Source organism: Saccopteryx bilineata, chromosome 3, assembly GCF_036850765.1.
Source record: "Saccopteryx bilineata isolate mSacBil1 chromosome 3, mSacBil1_pri_phased_curated, whole genome shotgun sequence".
Lineage (NCBI taxonomy): Eukaryota > Metazoa > Chordata > Mammalia > Chiroptera > Emballonuridae > Saccopteryx > Saccopteryx bilineata.
In genome coordinates this window covers 204,322,701-204,342,562 of record NC_089492.1, presented here as the reverse complement: position 1 = coordinate 204,342,562, position 19,862 = coordinate 204,322,701, and positions in this window count along the sequence as shown.

Here is a 19,862-nt window from a genome sequence, read left to right as displayed (position 1 = left end):
CAATGTCTAACCTTTAAAGGAATGCTGGCTGCTTCCTGGCAATAGAAGAATTATGTTGGGTGAACACTTTGAGAATATTTTTTAAAGGTATCACAGGCCTGCATTTATCTGAAAATGGAACAGAAACTGAGTGAGTCTGTGTAAAGAGAGACAGAGACAGAGAGAAAGCAAAGAATGGAAATGGAAGGGAGAAGAGAAATGGAAATCTGATTAGGTCATTCCACTACCTGAAACCGCCCATGGCTCGCATGCTTAGGACTAGTCCAAATCCTTCCACATTGCCCAGGAGGCCCCGAAGAACCCGATTCCTGCCTGCCCCTCCAGCTTCATTCCACCACTCTACCTCTTGTTTGCTGTCTGTACTCCAGCTGCAGTGGTATTTTCAGGTCCTTCGATCTGTTGAGGGGCTCCCCATAGACTCCTCCCTCTTTCTCACTGCCTCCCCTGTCCCCACCCTCTAGTCTTCACTCAGGTCTCAGCCAGAAGGCTGCTTTCACAGATAGGACTGACCTCTGGCTGAATTAAGCTTATAGACCCCACCTCTACCCCATTACATTCCCTGGTTATATACAAGGCCTTGGTTATCATACAAGCTACTTGGTCTTTGTGGATCTCACCTCAGTTGTATCTAAATAATTCTAGACTAACTACAAGCCCCAAAACTACAGGGACCCCATCTGTGCATTCTGTATCCTTAGCACTTAGCATAGCACCTGATGCTATGGCAGGGGCCGGCATGAGGAAATGAATGAACAAATGAATAGACTAATGAATGGGGTTCTGCATAGCTATAGCTACACCAAAGCCTAGCTGGTAAGTTCTCAGTCAATTGGCTTGTTATTTTGTAAGATTCTTGCCAACATGGAGGGAGAGGCATTCCCACCCAAAGGAATAATCAGACAACAGGATGTGGGCATTTTCACCAACCTCCTGCTCTAGGTTCTAGAGTCTGAAAAACAGCTCATTTAGTTTTAGTATTGGCACCATATGTTTTCTAATAGTTAATATACTGAATTTTTTCAACATCTGCTTCTTGGATAAGGGCTGGTACTGTCAAGGTTGTGTCTACCATTAGACAAAGAACAGGAATTAAGAAAGCAGAGAATCCAGAGTGACTGAAGACAGTTACAGCGGAAAATATGGGTGGGTGCTTCTAGCACAGGACAGAGATGTGGGGTACCCCTAGTAACCATGCATAATCTAGGCCAGGGCACATTGCTGAAGACCTCGAGGAGCCGCATCAGGGAGGCTAGGGTAGAATATGGATAATAAGAGTAGGCAATCAATGAGATCTCAGGGCCAGGTTTAGAAAGACAGAGGGAAAAAAGTTGCTAAAAGAAAACCCTAAGCAGGTTTTACTGAGGTAGCCTTTGTAAACCTTTTCCTTCATATAGAAAAAATATTATTTTGTGCCTATCTTGATATAATGATGAATATAATCAAGACTAGATTACTAAACAGAAGTTTGGTAGTGTGAGGTAAAAAGAAAACTGAAACTAATGTAGACCCCCCTCTACACACACCATCTTGCACGCCTGTGTAGAGCAAAACATATGTACCTTTCTTTTCCTTTAAGCAAAAAAAAAGCATCTGTAAGCAAGTGCAGCTCTCCTGACATCATCCAACTAAAAAAGGAGAAATGTGGGGGCTAAAGTTTGCTACAGCTGCCACAGAAAACCCAAGTGCTCCTGACCGTGTGGCCAGCAGAAGTGCCATTCCACCTCCATGTGCTCCACCCAAGAATGACAAAGTGATGGGACCTCAGTCTCATCCAGACTGCCATCTTTCCAGCCTCTGTGGCCCAGGTGGACATAGGAAAGCCAGGCACACCTGGCAAAAAGAAGACACAGATAGCTCTTCTAGTGGTAAAAGTGGGAATATGGAAGAAGGGAGTCAGGAGAGGGAATTGGACTTCAGACATGATAGATGGAAAACAACTGAATGGGTAGAGAGAGCACTGAGACCAAGAAAGTCTGTCTCTGCCCAATGCCACTGGAGAACACGAGAGTTAGCCAGGAGAGATTTGGTTAGAAGATAACTTGGAAAACCCTTTGGTGTGCCACACTGAGAAGACCACTTGGAATCAAAAGACCTACTAATTCTGTAAATTGCCTCCCTGAGCCTCAGCCTCTGTGACTGTAAAAATGGGAATGATTGTATTTAGTGAATACTTTGAATACTTGTTCAATTTCTTTCCTGTCCTGCACTTACTTCTCCATTATGACAAATGGTACTGAAAAGATTGGAAATTTATGTTAAAAAATAATTGTCCCTCAACCAATATTTTACAACATAAACAAAGATTAATTCAAAATGAATCATAGACCTAAATGTAAACTCAGAATGTGAAACTTGTAGAAGAAAACATTGAAGAACATTTCTATGACTTTGGTTAGGCAAAGCTTTCTTAGATAGAACATAAAAACCACAATACATAAAAAAAATGATTAACTGGACTTAATCAAAATTTTAAACTTCTGTTTTTTGAAAGTCACTGTTGAGAAATAAAAAGGCAAGTCATAGATGGATAGAAAATATTTACAAAACACATATCTGATAAATGACTTAAAATACTATATAAAGAACTCAAAACTTGCCAGACCAGGTGGTAGCACCGTAGATGGAGTGTCAACCTGGAATGCTAACGACCCAGGTTGAAACCCTGAGCTCACCAACTTGAGTGTGGGCTCATCCAGCTTGAGCTCGAGCTCACCAGCTTGGTCACAGGGTTGCTTGCTTGAGTGTGGGATTATACACATGATCCCATGGTTGCTGGCTTGAGCCGAAAGGTTGCTGGCTTGAAGCCCAAGGTCGCTGGCTTGAAGCCCAAAGTCACTGGCTGGAGTCCAAGGTTATTGGTTTGAGTCACTGGCTTGGCTGGAGACCCCTGGTCAAGGCACATATAAGAAAGCAATCAATGAACAACTAAAGTGCTGCAACTATGAGTTTATGCTTCTCATCTCTCTTCCTGTCCATCTCTTTCTCTGTCTCTCTCTCTCTGTCTTTCTCTTGCTAAAAAAAAAAAGAACTCAAAACTCAATGATAAGAAGAAACACAATTAGAAAAAAGTAGGCAATGATTTTACAAAAAACATCACCAACAGCAGTATATAAATAGCAAATAAGCCCATGAAAAGATGCTCAACATCTTTACTCATTAGGGAAATGCAAGTCAAAGCCATAGAGAGAGATACCACCACACAGCATTAGAATGGCTGAAATAAAAAAGACTGAGAGCACCAAGGGATGGACAGGAGGAAGAGCAGTTAGAGCACAGACATTGCTGATGGAAATGTAAGTAATATAGGCATTACAAAAAACAGTTTGGCAATTGCTTATAAAACATAATATACACTTAACCCTTGGAGTAGTACAAACATTCATGTACATCCTATCCTCATGCCTCCTGACCATCCAGAGTACGATCGTACAAAAAATTTTATTTTAAAAATGTGTAAGGCAACATTAAAGAAAGGCAAATGTATGTTCTTCTTCTTTCCATAAATTGGTTATCAAATAAACATGATTTTAAGTTAATAATACTGGAACTAATTTCATTTTCTTTTAAAAAACTCACTCCAGGGGTCAGCTAGCATGATAAAAACTCACTACTCAAAGGGTTAATATATTACTCAGCAGCCCCACCAGTAGATATTTTTACTCAAGCGACATGAAAACATATATGCAACTCCAAACTTGTACACAGATATTTACAGCAGTTTTATTCATAATCGTCAAAAACTGGAAATAGTCAGCTGTCCTTCAACTGGTGAATGGATAAACCATCTATGGTACAGGCATACAATGGAGTACTGTTCAGAAATAAAAAGCAACAAGCTACTGATGTACATATAGATATGAATGAATCTTAGTGAAAAAGGCCAAATCCAAAAGGCTACACACCATAGGAACAATTAATATGACAGTTGGAAAAGGCAAAGCCATAGATCAGTACAGTAGTTGCCAATGGCTGGGTGTGGAGAGGGGGTTGGCTACTTTGGGACATGAAGAAACTTTCTGGAGTGATAGACATGTTTTACTCGTCACTTTGGTGGAGGTTACATAATTGTACAGTTTGTCAAAATACAGACTTGTACACTACAGTGAATGCTAATCTATCTAAATTATATCTCAGTAAACCTGACTTACAAGTTTTTAGGGAAAAACATAACTTCATTTGCTTAACCTAGTCCCAATGGGTTTCTGTTACTTGCAATCAAGAGTCCTAAATGATGCAAATATCCAGCTCATGGTGATGGGAGAATTAAATGGCACAATGCAGATTCATCTTAATAGGGGGTTAAATTCTGATACTAATTCAGAAATAATTTAGTAAAAAAGAAAAAACTAGAATGGTTGACTTTTCCTAATTTGCAAAAAAGGTGCCACATGGCCCAGTAGGGTCCCTCATTTTATCAGGCTGAGTGGCCCCAAGAAACCAAAGTTGACTCAGCTGAGATGGAGGAACAGGTCACCATGGGTGGGCTCTAAAAAGTGCAGTGTCACCACGTGGGCAGCATCAGTGCATGGCCTGTTGCCTCAAGTGGCCCTGAGAGAAACTGATGCTCTCTGTTTATCATGTGAATAGAGTAGAGTCTGATCCAGATTATTTTGAGAAGGCTAGGCACTCATGAGCTAAAGCTGCCCACTCACTAGTGACTCACCAATCTTTTAAAATAATGCCTAAATGTAAACAAAATAATTCGATTACTACAGCCAGCATTATATTAAGGCCTGCATGTTCCAGCTAGTCTAGAGGAGAATCTGACAGCCCGCAAAACAAATCTATAACAAAGCAGCACTAATTCAGGGAGTCCAGACTAGACCCAAGAAGAGATTTGTCTGTACGCACCCGACCTCCTTCTCCTCACCTCTCTAAGGAGCTTCAAATTCCTGTTCCCCTCCTGCTGGCCTGGTTTCTCTTCACGTGGATTCTTTCAACTCAGCTCCTTGCCCCCCATCAAAGATCACATTGTATTTGGGTATCCGCACTAACAAGGCATCCTGATCATTAAGGCACCTGCAACTTTTATTTTCTTACCTTGTGCCCAGGCTCTCTCTCTCTCCCATCAGAGTGGCTTAATATCATCTGTCCTACCTTCCCCAAAAAGGATGAAACTAGGTAATGAAACTATCCCTTGTCACTCACAGATGAAGAAGAAGAATCACTTCATGTTTCCTTATAGGAGTACCTTCCCATACAACTGTTATCCTCTTATTTCTTGTGAATCAAATTCAGATTTAAAAGTCCTGAGGATGCTGCTTACCACTTCAGGAAATCAGGGGAATTCTGTCAAACAAAGTCAGGTCTACCCAATAATCACCCCTGATTTTTTTAGCTCCAGATTGAGTCAACTTAGATGATGACAGCTGTCATGAAAGCAATCACAATTCATTTAGCAGTTTGTAGGTTTTCAAGCCACTTACACACACCTCTCACGGGATGCTCAGCACCAGCCCTGGAGACATTGCTTGGGTATTATTACTCCCAGTTGCTAGGTGAAGAAGCTGAGGCACAAGGAGGTTAATATTTGTCCAAGGTTATGCAGCTAATGGACCTGTGCTGAAGGCTCAGATGGTCTCAAAACTCTTACCCTTGACCTGAATAAAACAGCTCAAGGACAAAAAAAAATCAAACAAATTATCTGTAGTCTGAAGAAATGCAATAATTTTCTCTAAACATCCATGGCCTCAAAAACCTTAAAATTCTAAAGCCAAAGTCTCCAACATATAAAATTCTAAATAAATTGAAGAAACTCCTGGAATCTTCAAAGCAGAAAAGCAGCAAATGCAGTATTACCAGGCTAAAAAATGATAAAATGCTAATTATACCAATTGAGATATCATCATCAAATTTTGCATTAACAACTATAAGTAAATAGTAAACTTATTAGCTACATTGTTTAAATGCATCTGCCAGAATCTTTGTATTTTTCCACCAAATATAAAAAAAAAAAAAACTTAAATCAACTTTATGGGGATGGAAAGTAAAAAATAAATAAATAAAATGATGTCACCTATACACATAGTGGAAAAGGGGTTTCAATGGAGGAAATAACTGAGGACGTCAGTTTTCAAATCTCAACTTGGAGAATATTTAAGCAGAGATAGCCTTCCTACTCATGAGAGTCTAGACAAAACTCCTGTGTAAACTCAACTTCTCCTCCCCAACCAAACCCCCAAGATATATTCACTAAGTCATGCAATACAGACATAGGTCACTGCCAGGAGGGAAATATCCTACTAAGAGCTGATCCTGAAGTTCCACTGAAATCTGAAAGCTGAAATATGGTCAGAATATTCCTTTATTAATCAGATGGGGCCATCATTTACTTCATACAGAGTCAGCCTTGGATGGGTGTCCATGAGTCTTGGGTGGATACCCAAGAATCCCTTCACCTTCTGACTCCCCCATCTCCCCGGTTCTGACACCTTCCCCCAGTGTCCCAGTGCTCTGCAAATTTGGCACCCATTGATCTGGGCCACAGAGATCATGATCCCCGCCTCCATTCTGGAGAGAAGGGTCCTTCCGTAAATAACTTCTTAAAATTCTCTATGGGCATTGTTTATCTTTCAGGTTCTTCTATGTAAAGCCACTACAAGATGAACAAGAGTTACTCCTGTCAATAACATAGTTTCTTATAGCCATCTACACTGGCCTACAGAAGGCCTTGCATTATTAAGCTAAACATTTTCTTTCCTACCGGCAATAAAGAAAAGTAGAATAAAGGATGTGTGGAAGACAAGAAAAACCATCCTCCTAAATAGACTTAAAGGCAAGTGTACTCCTCAACACCTATTCTATCTTTATTTACCAAATTCCAAGAGCCTGTAGTGATCAGGGCTTTGCTGCAGTCTGTTGTTGAACTGTTAAATGGCTGGATTGTTCTGAATTCCATCAGCAATGCAAACTCACGGCAGATGGTTCACCTTTCAGACTATGCCTTAGCAGAGTTACAGGGCACAGAGCAGACTTCAGCTTTGGGAAACCTGTTGACAGTTATTTAATAAATTTTAGTTCAAAGGACTCTGAAAGTGAAATGTCCTCAAATATAATGCCTTTTTCTAAAAAAACAAAATCTGCCATAGACACAGACAACAGTCTGGTGATTACCAGAGGAAAGGGGAGTGAGAGGAGGTAGAAGGTATAGAGAAGATAAATGGTGATGGAAGGAGACTTGACTTTAGGTGGTAAAAACACAACACAATGTACAGATGATGTGTTATAGAATTGCACGCCTGAAACCTATATAATTTTATTAACCATGTCACTCCAATAAATTCAGTTTAAAAACCTCTGAAAATAAAAGACAGCATAGCATATACATAAGCAACAGTCAAGGGTTCTGCATTTATGTATGTATGAGAGTGGATCCATTCATTCATTCATTCATTCACTCAATCAAATATTTGTTGGCTCCCCATTATGTGTTAGTCAGGGTCAAAGTCCTGGGGAGACATCAGTTAATAGACCAAAACAGACAGAGTTCTTGCTCTTGAGGTGCTCCTGCTGCAGTGGGGAGAGAGAAGAAAAGTAAATAAACAAATTAAAATAATTATAAACATTGTTAGGATGTAAGAAAAAAACAAGGGGGTGAGGAGAGAATAAAAGGGGTAGGATAAAACCACTTTAGACAGGATGACATTTAAGCTGAGCTCTAAAAAATAAGGAAAGGTTATCCATGCAGAAGTTGCAAAAGGACATTTCCAAGAGAGAGAAACAGCTTATCCAAAGTCTCTGGGAGGGAAGGCTGGGTGTGGTCTTGACCTTGAAAGGAAACCAGTGTGACTGGAGGGTGCTAGGAGAGAAGCAGGCAGGGGCTAGATTATGCAGGACAGTGAAGGCCATGGTAGGAATTTTTATTTTATTCTAAGACAAATTGGAAGCTGCTGAAGATTTAAATAGGAGAGTGACTGGACCTAATTTATGTTTTAGATTGCACTGGCTACTATGCAGAGAAGGGACTGAAGGAGGAAATGAGTAGGTGTGGGAAGACAAAAAATGTTGTAATAATCCATACAAGAGCTAATGACAATCTGCCAGAGGAGCATCGAAGTGGATGGTGACCAGAAGACTTAACATATATATGTGTAAGGCAAAGTCAAAAGGACATGCTCATAAATTTGATGGGGCGGATGAAGGCAAGAGAGGAATTGAGGATAATTCCAAATTCCTGGCTGGGTGGAGGTGGTGCCATCACTGAGATGACGGAACTGCCCCCAGTTTCTTCTGTCCTAGAGGAAGACCTGCAGCACAATGAGGTCCTTGCACACATGGCACCCTGAGGGATTATTGTATTTTCTTTCTAGTAGAAAGTTCTATAGAGAGGGATGTCTTGACTTTCATATTGTTAGAGAGCTAAAACACACACACACACACACACACACACACACGCACACACGCACACCTCTTGGCCCCTAGCACTAGGTTTCCTAGCCACAGCTAATACGTAGAGAGCAAGGAGGCAAGACCAACTGTAGTTTAATGATCTACTTTTCTCCCAAATGTAGATCATTTCTCATCTATCTCAATCTTCTTTCTTGAGATTTACACCCAATTTTCAAAGCCAGTTTGACACTTCCACTTGCATCTAACTCCAATATGTTCTAAATTACAATTTTCTAATCTGAGTCTCATAATGTTAATTGGTGCTGTGTTGTTTTGTTTGTTTTAAAGATTCCCGTGTGTATTAGTTTCCTATTACTGTAATAATAAATTTCCATAAACTGGATGCCTTCAAACAACAAATATATTCTTTCACAGTTCTGGAGGCTAGAAGCCCAAAATCAGGCTATTGGCAAGACCATTCTTCTAGTTTCCAGTGGTTGCCAGCAATCCTTAGTGTTCCTGGGCTTGTAGCTATATCATTCATTTCTGCCTCTCTCATCACATGGCCTTCTTCTCTGTGTGTATCTTTTTCTAACTGCCCCCTCTACTTTCTCTTATAGTGACACCATTCACTGGAGTTAATACCCACCCTAATGCAGCATGACCTCATCTTAACTTGATTACATCCACAAAACCCTATTTCCAAATATTGTCACATTCACAGATACTAGAGTTAGAACTTAAACATATCTTTTAGAGAAACACTATTAACTCACTACTTCATGATAAAATACATTTTTTGAAATGTTGATTAAGCAAAATCAGATAAGTTTCATTATTATAAAACTTAATAGAGCCTTTAATAAGCTAATGTGAATTGTAGTTTTGAATCTCCAAGAATAGTTATCATATGAGTTATCACATGGAGCTTTTCCCAAACACTTTTGTATGGAGTCGTTTAAAAGTTTACTGTTCTGGCCCTGGCTGGTTGGCTCAGCGGTAGAGCGTCGGCCTGGCGTGCGGGGGACCCGGGTTCAATTCCCGGCCAGGGCACATAGGAGAAGCGCCCATTTGCTTCTCCACACCCCCCCCTTCCTCTCTGTCTCTCTCTTCCCCTCCCACAGCCAAGGCTCCATTGGAGCAGAGATGGCCCGGGCGCTGGGAATGGCTCCTTGGCCTCTGCCCCAGGTGCTAGAGTGGCTCTGGTCGCGGCAGAGTGACCCCCCGGAGGGGCAGAGCATCGCCCCCTGGTGGGAAGAGCATCGCCCCTGGTGGGCGTGCCGGGTGGATCCCTGTCAGGCGCATGCAGGAGTCTGTCTGACTGTCTCTCCCCATTTCCAGCTTCAGAAAAATACAAAAAAAAAAAAAAAAGTTTACTGTTCTAACAACAGACCTTGTGTGTTCTCTTACCAATATTTTACCGGTTTTCAAGTGTATATGGATCACTATGAGTAGCCTCCTAACACTTCTTCCCACTTTAATCTTTTTTGTCCAAACTGTTCCCAGACATAGACTTAATCAAATCAGTCCCTCACTTTAACATTTACATTGGTGTCCCACTGCCCACCAAGTAAAATCCAAACTGCTCAACGTTGAGACATTCCAGAGCCTACAAAATCTGACTTCCAGACACTTTGGAGCCTTACTCACACTACCGAGCTATGACACGACATATGCTATGGTTACATTCCACTGCTCACTCTTTCCTTAACACACCATGCATGTTCTCATTTGTTAACCATTTTGCAAGCTCCTTCCTGACCAGCAATATCTATTTTCTACCTTCTCTGCCTGGAAAAAAAAATTCTCATTCTTTCAAGTCTAGTCTAACTATAATCTCTTTTGCTAAATGTTCCCCAATTGTAATGAATTTTTATCTCTTTTAAAATGTTTTCACAGCATTTTATCATAACTTTGCTTATAATATCTTTATAGGAACTTTAATGTTGCCCTATAACCATTTATATATGTGTTTTTCTAGCTAGCTCCTTACGGGCAGTGGTCATACATGACACATAATAGATGTTGATTTATCCCTTTATTCTTATATGTGATGAGTAACTAAGCCACTAAGTGTATATTGGATGGAGGAGAATCAAATGGCTATGAATTCTTTTCAAAGCATAGAGAACAGATCACCTGAATAAAATGCAGATTACCAGAAGCCAATCCCAGATCAATTGAATCAGAATTTTGAGGAGGAGGGACCCTAGAATCAAATTTTTGCAAGAAATCCAGGTGATTCTTATGCCAACAAATGTTTGAGAATCACCACTTAAATTTTAAAATTAAATGGTTGGCCATTGGGTCAGCGTGTGGATGTCCCAGGTTCAATTTTCAGTCAGGGCACAAAAGAGAAGCTACCATCTCCTTCTCTCCCCACTCTCTCCCTCTTCTCTCTCCCTTCCCCTCCTGCAGCCAGTGGCTCAATTGTTCCGAGTGTCGGCCTCATGCACTGAGGATAGTTCAGTTGATTCAAACATTAGCCCCAGATGGGAGTTGCTGGGTGGATCCCAGTTAGGGCGCATTCAGGAGTCTGTCTCACTCACACTCTTCCCTCCTCTCACTTAAAAAAGAAAAAAGGGAAAAAGAAGAAAATTAAATGATTCATTGGTACAAACTCTACTATCAAAGATTTAAAAATATTTGAGATGGAAATTCTCCTGGTCAAAGTTGACAATGATTTAAAGAAATGAGCCCAACCTGTGGTGGTGCAGGGGATAAAGCATCTACCTGAAACACTGAGGTTACTGGTTCGAAACCCTGGGCTTGCCTGGTCAAGGCACATATGGGAGTTGATGCTTCCTTCTCCTCCCTCCTTCTCTCTCTCTCTCCCTCTCTCTCTCTCTCTCTCTCCCCCCCCTCTCTCCTCTCTAAAATTAATAAATAAAATTTTTATAAAGAAAGAAATGGAAAATTTTGGATGGCATATTTAGCATTATTAAAGAACAAAAATAATATTAAGAACTAGTGCATGACTGGTTGTGGCTCAGTGGATTGAGCATCATCCTGGGATGATAAGGCCCCCAATTCTAGCTGAGATTACCAGCTAGAGCCCTGGCTCATCCACTTGAGCAAAGGGTCACTGGCTTGAGCATGGGATAATCAACATGATCCCAAGGTTGCTGGATTGAGCCCAAAGGTCACTAGCTTGAAGCCTAAGATCATTGGCTTGAGCCTACAGTCACTGGATTGGGCAAGAGGTCACTGGCTCAGCTTGAGCACCCAGCTCCCATCAAGGCACTATGAGAAACAATCAATAAACAACTAAAGTGAAGCAACTATGAGTTGATGTTTCTCATCTCTCCCCCCCCCCGCCCTCTCTCTCTCTCTCAAATAAATAAATAAATAGGTAATTAAATATATATACACGTGTGTGTGTGTGTGTGTGTGTAAAAAGATCTGCTGAGTCTTTTAGGTTCTATCTTTTTTTCTTTGCAGTACTTAAGACCAAATACGGTATTTCCTAAATCACAATTGAAATCACCTTCATTGCCAGGAGCCACACAAAACTGAAGGCCACCTTGCTGAACATGAGAGCTAAATGAAAGTTAAATTTGTCGCATTCTTCAACCACGCTGCACACTTTCAGAGTTTCATAAAAAAAAAAGAGAAAATCCACATAATTAGTTTAGCTTTACCAGAAAAAAAAATTTGAATGACAAGGTCAGGCTCCTGACCTTTCAGTAAATTAGAGAAGATTGCCATAAATTGCACAATATAATGAAACACCAATTTGCATATTTGCTGCTATATTAAAAGGGATCAGTTTTAGCTCACAAAGCAGAACAAACAAAAACATGCATTTTAATAACTCAAATTACTCCCAGGAAGTGACCCTCAGCAGAAAGCCTGATTATCACTACTTAATTAGAAGCCTTGGAATCTAAATCCTCCTTTAAATCCTATTCTGGGTACAGTGAAAGATGAAGCCATGAGCTTTGTCTAAGATTCAATATTTACTCTTTACTAATATGTTTGCTGGAGAGACTTCCCAAGCATTATAAAGACATGCAAGAAAAATTTAATATTCAAAGAAAGAGTGCACAAAACTTGTGTTGGCTTGCAGGTGCAAAGCAATTAACAAGCTGGCATTTACAGTACTTTTAATTAATTAATTAAAAATGCAAAGCTAACTTTCATTTCTTTAAATGTTTGAACATTTTATCCATCAATAATAAAGCACTACATGCTGCTGGGTGACAACATCTGGCAATTGAAAAAAGTCTCATGTTGAAGTAAGTGAAGAGGGGTTTGGAATTTTCTAGTACATTTTCATCGCTTCTTGCCTCAACCCATAGTCACTAAGTATATTACTAAACTTAGTGTCAAATGAGAGGGCAAATGCATCAAAAACTGAAACTGACAATACAGTGTGTCCGTAAAGTCGTGGTGCACTTTTGATCAGTCACAGGAAAGCAACAAAAGACGATAGAAATGTGAAATCTGCACCAAATAAAAGGAAAGCTCTCCCAGTTTCATACCTATTCAGTGCAGTTCGATGTGGGCTCACACACAGATTTTTTAGAGCTCCTTAGGTAGCTATCCCGTATAGCCTCTACAGACTCGTCACTGATGGATGGCCTTCCAGAACGGGGTTTCTCCACTAAACTGCTAGTTTCCTTCAACTGCGTATCCCACCAAGTAATGTTATTCCTATGTGGTGGCGCTTTGTTATAAATGCGCCGATATTCACGTTGCACTTTGGTCACGGATTCGAATTTAGCGAGCCACTGAGCACACTGAACTTTCCTCTGTACCATCCACATCTCGACTGGCATGGCCGTGGGCTGCTCCACTGTATACATGGTGTTACGTCATTGTCTGCACATGCGCACATGCTGCCACATCATCCTACAGAAACTGGGAGGGTTTTCCTTTTACTTGGTGCAGATTTCACATTTCTATCTTCTTTTGTTGCTTTCCTGTGATCGGTCAAAAGTGCACCATGACTTTACGGACACACTGTATTAGATGTGACATGGTAACCTTGAATGGCAAACAACAAGGCTTGCTACAATTACACTCCCCATTAAGGACCTGCCGTTTTGTTTCCTTAGGGGAACAGAGTTGCTCAGAATGGAGGCTATGTACCTCCATCTTATTTATAAAGGTTAAAAACATAATTAGCAGAGGGAATTTCAATAATTTGCAAAAGGAGTGGGTAATGGCTGCTAATGTAATGCTGCTGTGACTAATTTTACAGCTGGACGCTGCTTCAACAACGGCTTTACTATTCCCCACGAACCCATTTTTGGTCAGTACATATTTAAAAACAACACCATTAATGTAGTTTAATTAAAACATAAATACTACAGTGCTACCTCAGTAGGCATTCACTCAGCTGGAACTAACTGTATTTGCTTAATCTACAATTTTAGATGTATTAGCAAAAATAAATGTTGGTGAATGTAAGCGCCTGATTACATATCTTGGATAAATTGGTGATAATGAGTCAAGAGACTTTGTGTTCATTCACATATATTAGAATAAGAATCATTATGAAATTAAAGCTAAGATTAATCCTGCTAATGACACCACAGAGCATCTGGGAATAAGATAACCCAGATGTCAGATTCACTGTGCTACTGTGCTGCTATTTGATAGAGTAACCCTTGAAGTGTTCTTCTAAGGCAGATAGCTGCTACACAACCCCCTCCCCGAGTCCCAGTACTTGAAATGCAAATGAGTGACAAGATAGTCTAATAATGAGAGCAGATTCTAGCAGTAAAAAAAATGAATAATTTTTTTTTTAAAAAGCCAACCCTCTGCACCACCAATAAGAACAAGCAGCAGGCACCCTGATGTCCTCAATTAGGGTGGATGACATCTGCTGAGCATTTCTCTCTAATAAAGCCCTCACTCGGTATTCCAAAGCACACGATTCTAACACTGTTAACATTTTAATGTCCTGGGCGTGCGTGGTAACATTAATTACAAGATGATTTAGATGACTTCTGAATCTCTTTTATGTCTTCCGCAGCAGAGAACACAGCGTTGCCGCTTTGATATCATAAATAAAATGGGGACGCCTGCCAAGCATGAAAGGTATCCTGAAGTCAGCCACTCGCATCTGCTGTGTTGTCCTGAACCTCTGCAGCCCGGCAAGGAGTATCCTCCAGGAATTTACAGAGGGTCAGCAGCTCTGCATTTTAGGGGAACCCTACCTGACTCTCAAAGATTTTCTTCTTCCTTATGCCAAAGGTGAACATTTCTGTTACTGTTTTCAATTCCTAATGAGCTTAAAGTCCAATTAATAATTTTCTAAGCACAGTTTGCCTTCCTAATAGCTATTTTCATGAGCTTTGGCAAATGTCACCAGGGCTTTCTTACTTGCTGGCTGGGAGAAGGGGGTGGGGGTGGCACTAGTCAACAGACTAATACAAACTACTACAGCAGACCCTATGTGGAATGTAAGGCAGGGGGGCACAAGAGAAAAGAGAGCATACTACTTCATAACTGACACTGTATCACCATCACTCACAGGCTAATACTCTTACTATCTCTGTTATATGGGGAGGAAACTGGGGCTCAGAGAGATAATTTAATTGGCTTGCAAGTTATTAAACTTCTAATAAGAAGCAGAACCGGGAGTTAAACCTGTGTCTTACTGAACTCACAGTCCATGATTACTCGTGGGAATAGAGATCCCACTATTACTCTTCACTATACCTGTGGCTGACATTAGAACTGTTCCCAGGTGTTTGGGGTCTCATCCTTTGTGGGGGTATGATTAGTTCATGTTTCTTTGCCCTAGTTTCAAGTTAGCATAGCCGTGTAAACTTCTTTGACCAGTGAAATGTAAACGCAAGCTTTAAAAGTCTCCATGTGGTTCACCTTGTCCCCTTTTCCCTCTGAGGAAAAATGACTGTCTCTCTCAGCCTGGGTCTGAGGGTGACTTGGAGCAGAGCCCACATCTAGCCTATAATGGACACAAAGAGTGAGCATGAGATATACCTTTCTTATTTCTGACTCTCAGGTTCTAAAACTTGGTTACTGCAGTGTCAAGCCTATCCTGAGGACAGCAATACTATGCCATGCAGACAGCCCAGTACAGATCTGCAAAACCCCCAACTGGCCTTGGGAATGGATAAAGAAAGATGGGGGAAAAATAAAAGTGAGGGAGGGGAAGAGACTCAAAGGTGGCTGAAGAACTACGAGATTGGGGAGAAAAAGATTGCAATTTCATTAATACTAGTGGGTGTATTTACATCACATGAGCTAATGGCGCCCCCTAGAGTTTTGCTGCAACCAACCTGCAAGATCATATTCAGTAGCCCTGCTATTTCTAACCCTGCTAGACTGAACAAGGCACCCTACTCATTTTACAGATTAAGCCAGATTTGCCAGATGTGCTGGGTATAAAATTCATAGTTCAACCAAAGGACAAGGCCCAGCCTAAATGAAGTTTGCTCAGTCAAAATATCAGGAAAAATTCATTAGCAAATGTATTCAGGTGCTTTGGCCATGAATCAAAATAAATCTTAGATGACAGGTTACTGTCACTAGATGCATGTAATAAAATTAAATGTGTTACAGTTATAAACAAAGTTTTTTTATCCAAATGTGAAAGGAAGAAGAGAAAAGACTCTTTTGGCTTTTCATAATTGACTCATTGTGGTAATGATTTGCTGCCACAAAGAAAGGGGTGTCTGGGGGACAGAAAAGGAACTGAGATCCAGCAATGAGGTAAGGCACTGACCTGTCAGAGTTCAGCACCCTTTCTCCCTTGTATCTCTTTCCTAGCTCCATTTGGACCACTCCAGTGAAAAATCCCAATTCTCTATGCCAACTCACCCTATTCAAAGGATCGACAGTTTGCCAAAACAACAACTGAACAGCAGGATCAAAGTTCCCAGTCACTGATCAAAAGTTCTCCAGGATGTGAATGGGTAGAGCACGTTCCAGAGCTAGTAAATGAGTAAAGCACCTTCAGAACTGAAGCAATTACTGGAACTTCCTGGAACAGAGCCAGAGCGGATCTCAAGCAAATGAGCTACACACAGCCGCAGACCCCCTCCTCACTAGCACTGTCCAACGGCTGCATTTGCTCAGGGAGTGTTAGAGAGGACTCTCAGCAAGCAAACCAACACCTCTATTTGGCAACCCCAAGTTCTACCTACCTGTCCACTTCCACTGACAAGAATGCTAATTAGTAAGAGTGAGAATGTCTAAGGAAGTTCTAACCTTGCTTAGGAGTGAGAGAGCCCTCTGAAAGGTGTGCAAAGCAGCTCACCCACTTCCAAAGACATAGAAGTAAGCCACACTTGGATTCACATTTATACTCAAACCTAGCAACTTTCCAATGAAAGAGATTTGATCCCAAAGTTTATGCTCTGGAAAATGAGGTAACCAAAACATTCATGAAACCTACTCTATGTCACCATGAGGCTACGTTCAAGTGTGCCTTTGCATGGGCCATTTCCTTCACCAAAAATGCCTTCCATGGGGACTCGATGAACACCTATTTGTCCTTCCAAATACAATTCAGATGTGCTTACTAAGCCTTCTCAGAAAAGTCATGCAGAGGTGTGCACACCCTCTTTTTTCTTTCACCTGTCTCAGATCACTGAATGCACTCTGCTATAGTAATAGCGCCACTCATCAGTCTGCCTCCTCTGCTGGACCACAAGGGCCCTGGGGGCTCGGGCAGAATGCCTGGCACACAGGAGCACTCAATGCATACTTAACAAAAAAGTTCTTTGAATATTCATAGTGGGAGGCAAATTTAAGATGCAGTGCTGTCCTGGAAGACAAATAATGCCTTATATTTACTAATCAGGTGCTTAAGGACTGGTTCAGTTATGTCTTTTGATAAAAATATATTACTTTTTATCTCCCTTTCCTAAGGCTTTGGTATTATCTTTATGCCTTCCACATACTTCTTTAGTTTTGTAAGGAAGTGTCCCTAGATAAGCCTCATCCAATTAGCATTACTCTGTGCCTGGCTGTGACAAGATAACTGAAAAATGAATGGAAATGAAGGCTGAATGGCCTGAGTTCTCATGACTGAGTGTGCTCCTAGGTGTCTTTTACACAGAATAATTTATGGAAACATCCTTTAAATACAGCCATTTTCATCTGTTTCACCTTCACTCTTGAAGGAAATGAAATAAGATTTCAGTCTGCTTTCAACCTAATATTTTTAATCTCTTCTTTCCAGTATTTGGAACTCTTGATTTCTCATCTTGAACAATAACTTCAAGTGTAAGAGATAATAAAAAATTAATATTTTGTTTGTCAACTTGGTACCAGCTACTGTGCTCAGGATTTCAGAGGCTTGATGAACTGAGTCTTGAGGAAAAGAAGACATAAAGGGCATTTTTAAAATAAATGCTAAATATGAATATAGTCACTGCCTGGGTGATAAGGATGTGAGGAACAGTTAAGGTCACATTCACATTCAGCTATAAGGGAAACTGGAAGAAGGAAGACTAGACAGAAGATCAAAAAAAAGCCAAGAGAGAAGAAAGAGAATCCAAGTGCCATGTCACATCTGGAACAGCAACACCAGAGGAAGTGGTGACTGACAAGGTGTGAAAAACAGGTGAGAGCCACGTGGAAGGGTCTTTCTTGACTGTCATACTCAAAAGTTCAACTTTACTAATAATGGGGATCATAAAGTATGAAAGTAAGGGGTGACATAACTCAATCCACATTATATAAGGATATTTTTAAAGGACATTGGGGAGAAAGGAACCATTCAAGGGATCATTAAGAATCTTTGGTAGGAATTCTAAATAAATAAAGTCATTGAGGTTTTATTATTTTTTAATCAAAATAAAGACGATTGATTATAGGTAATGGTCATTCAACAGAAAATATAAGTGCTAAATTGAATCCAAAAAGGCTTTAAAATTTTAATCTTAAAAGAGAGTTTTAGTCCTTTAGCTTAAAAAGGGTTGTAGGCACTGAGCTTCTCTTGTAGAACATGCTCAATGCCAAGGGCAGATGAGGCCCCACAGTCACACGGGGAGTGGAGAGGAGTAAACAGGCCAATTGCAGCATGCATATGCTGTATGTGAGAAGATAGTTGAGAAACAGAAAGGACTGGACAACTATTCAGCAACTTGGGAGAGTCAGATAGTTTCCCAAAGGCAACCTGAGATTGGCTGTGAAGCATAAATAGGAGCTCATCAGCTAGACAAAGTGAGAAGAAAATCATTTGCAATTTAAAGAAAAATAAAAGGCTACAACTATGATAATAAAGGTCAGATTCCAAGACAAACAGGCTGTTCTCTCTGACATCAATATCCACAAAAATCTCTATTTCCTTTCATTAGCTGTCGTAACTTTGCTCTCCATGAATTTTTCTCTACCCCTCCACTGCTTGGGACAATGAACTGAATGTTTATCATTAATGGCTTCCCATTTGACTGAAATTTACTTCATTTTAGTTTCAAGCAAAGTGTCTATTAGTCTTCCAGGATATGGTGATGAGTTCATATCATTTCTATTGATATACTTCATCCTTCAAAATCAGAAAATCTTAACTGTTTTTGTTTTTTTGTCTGGCTTTATATTTATTTTCTCATTCCAGCACCAGAGTCATTTGGATCAAACAGACTCACTCCATTCACTCTAGCCATCTGGAAACTTACTAATGAAATATGAACATCTCTCCCCACATCGCCCCACACCCCTGCCACTTTACCCAGCCACTAGATAGTATTCCTTGTTGCAATGCTTACTGGTGTATCAAGACATTTTAATGTGTATGTTAGTTTTTCTATGTTCTTGAAATGACATATCATGTACAGAATTCAACCAAGAATTCTAGAGGAAAAAAAGGCCCAAAGACTATATTAAATGTAACATCATAAACCTGAACTTTTAATCATCTGACCTGCTCTCCTTGTGATCAGTTATTTCCCAATATCTCTGTGACTCTTCCTGGCAGGCTGCCTGCACAGTTGTTCTTATTTAACCACAGTTGGTTCTTTATTCTCTCTCTTGTTCCTTTCCTTAGGTAAGAGAACACCTTTAATAGTGATCTCTGAGGAAACTGAAATCCCACTGCCTCTCTCCAGTGCTGCACTTAATACTTTGTGTTTAACAACACCTTGGGGATTACACTTAAATCCTGTGAAATCTGTAAGCAGCAACACCCTGGCAACAGGAAACTCTCTGTCCCCTGAGATCTCAGAGATGGGACGAGCCGTAGTGGTGGGTGTCTGAGAGCAGGTAGACATACAGAGGATGAGAAGCTACTCACAGTGGAGCAGAGACAACCTGCCAGCTCCCCCTCCACACTCGAAAGGTGGGCCCGGCACAGAGGGTCTTCCAAAGGTCTGGGATTTCCAGAATGAAACATACAGACATAGTCTTAAGAAGGTATAGGCGATCTGCACAACTACCTATTTTCATCCCCGCCCGCAATCAAGATCTGACTTATACCATCCAAAAGAAGCAATTTCAGCAATTTTTAAAGATCCTTTCTTTAATGAAGATTCACCCACCCACACACACACACACACACACACACACACACGTACACACCTGGCATTGCTCAGTCCAGGACTTAATAAACTCCC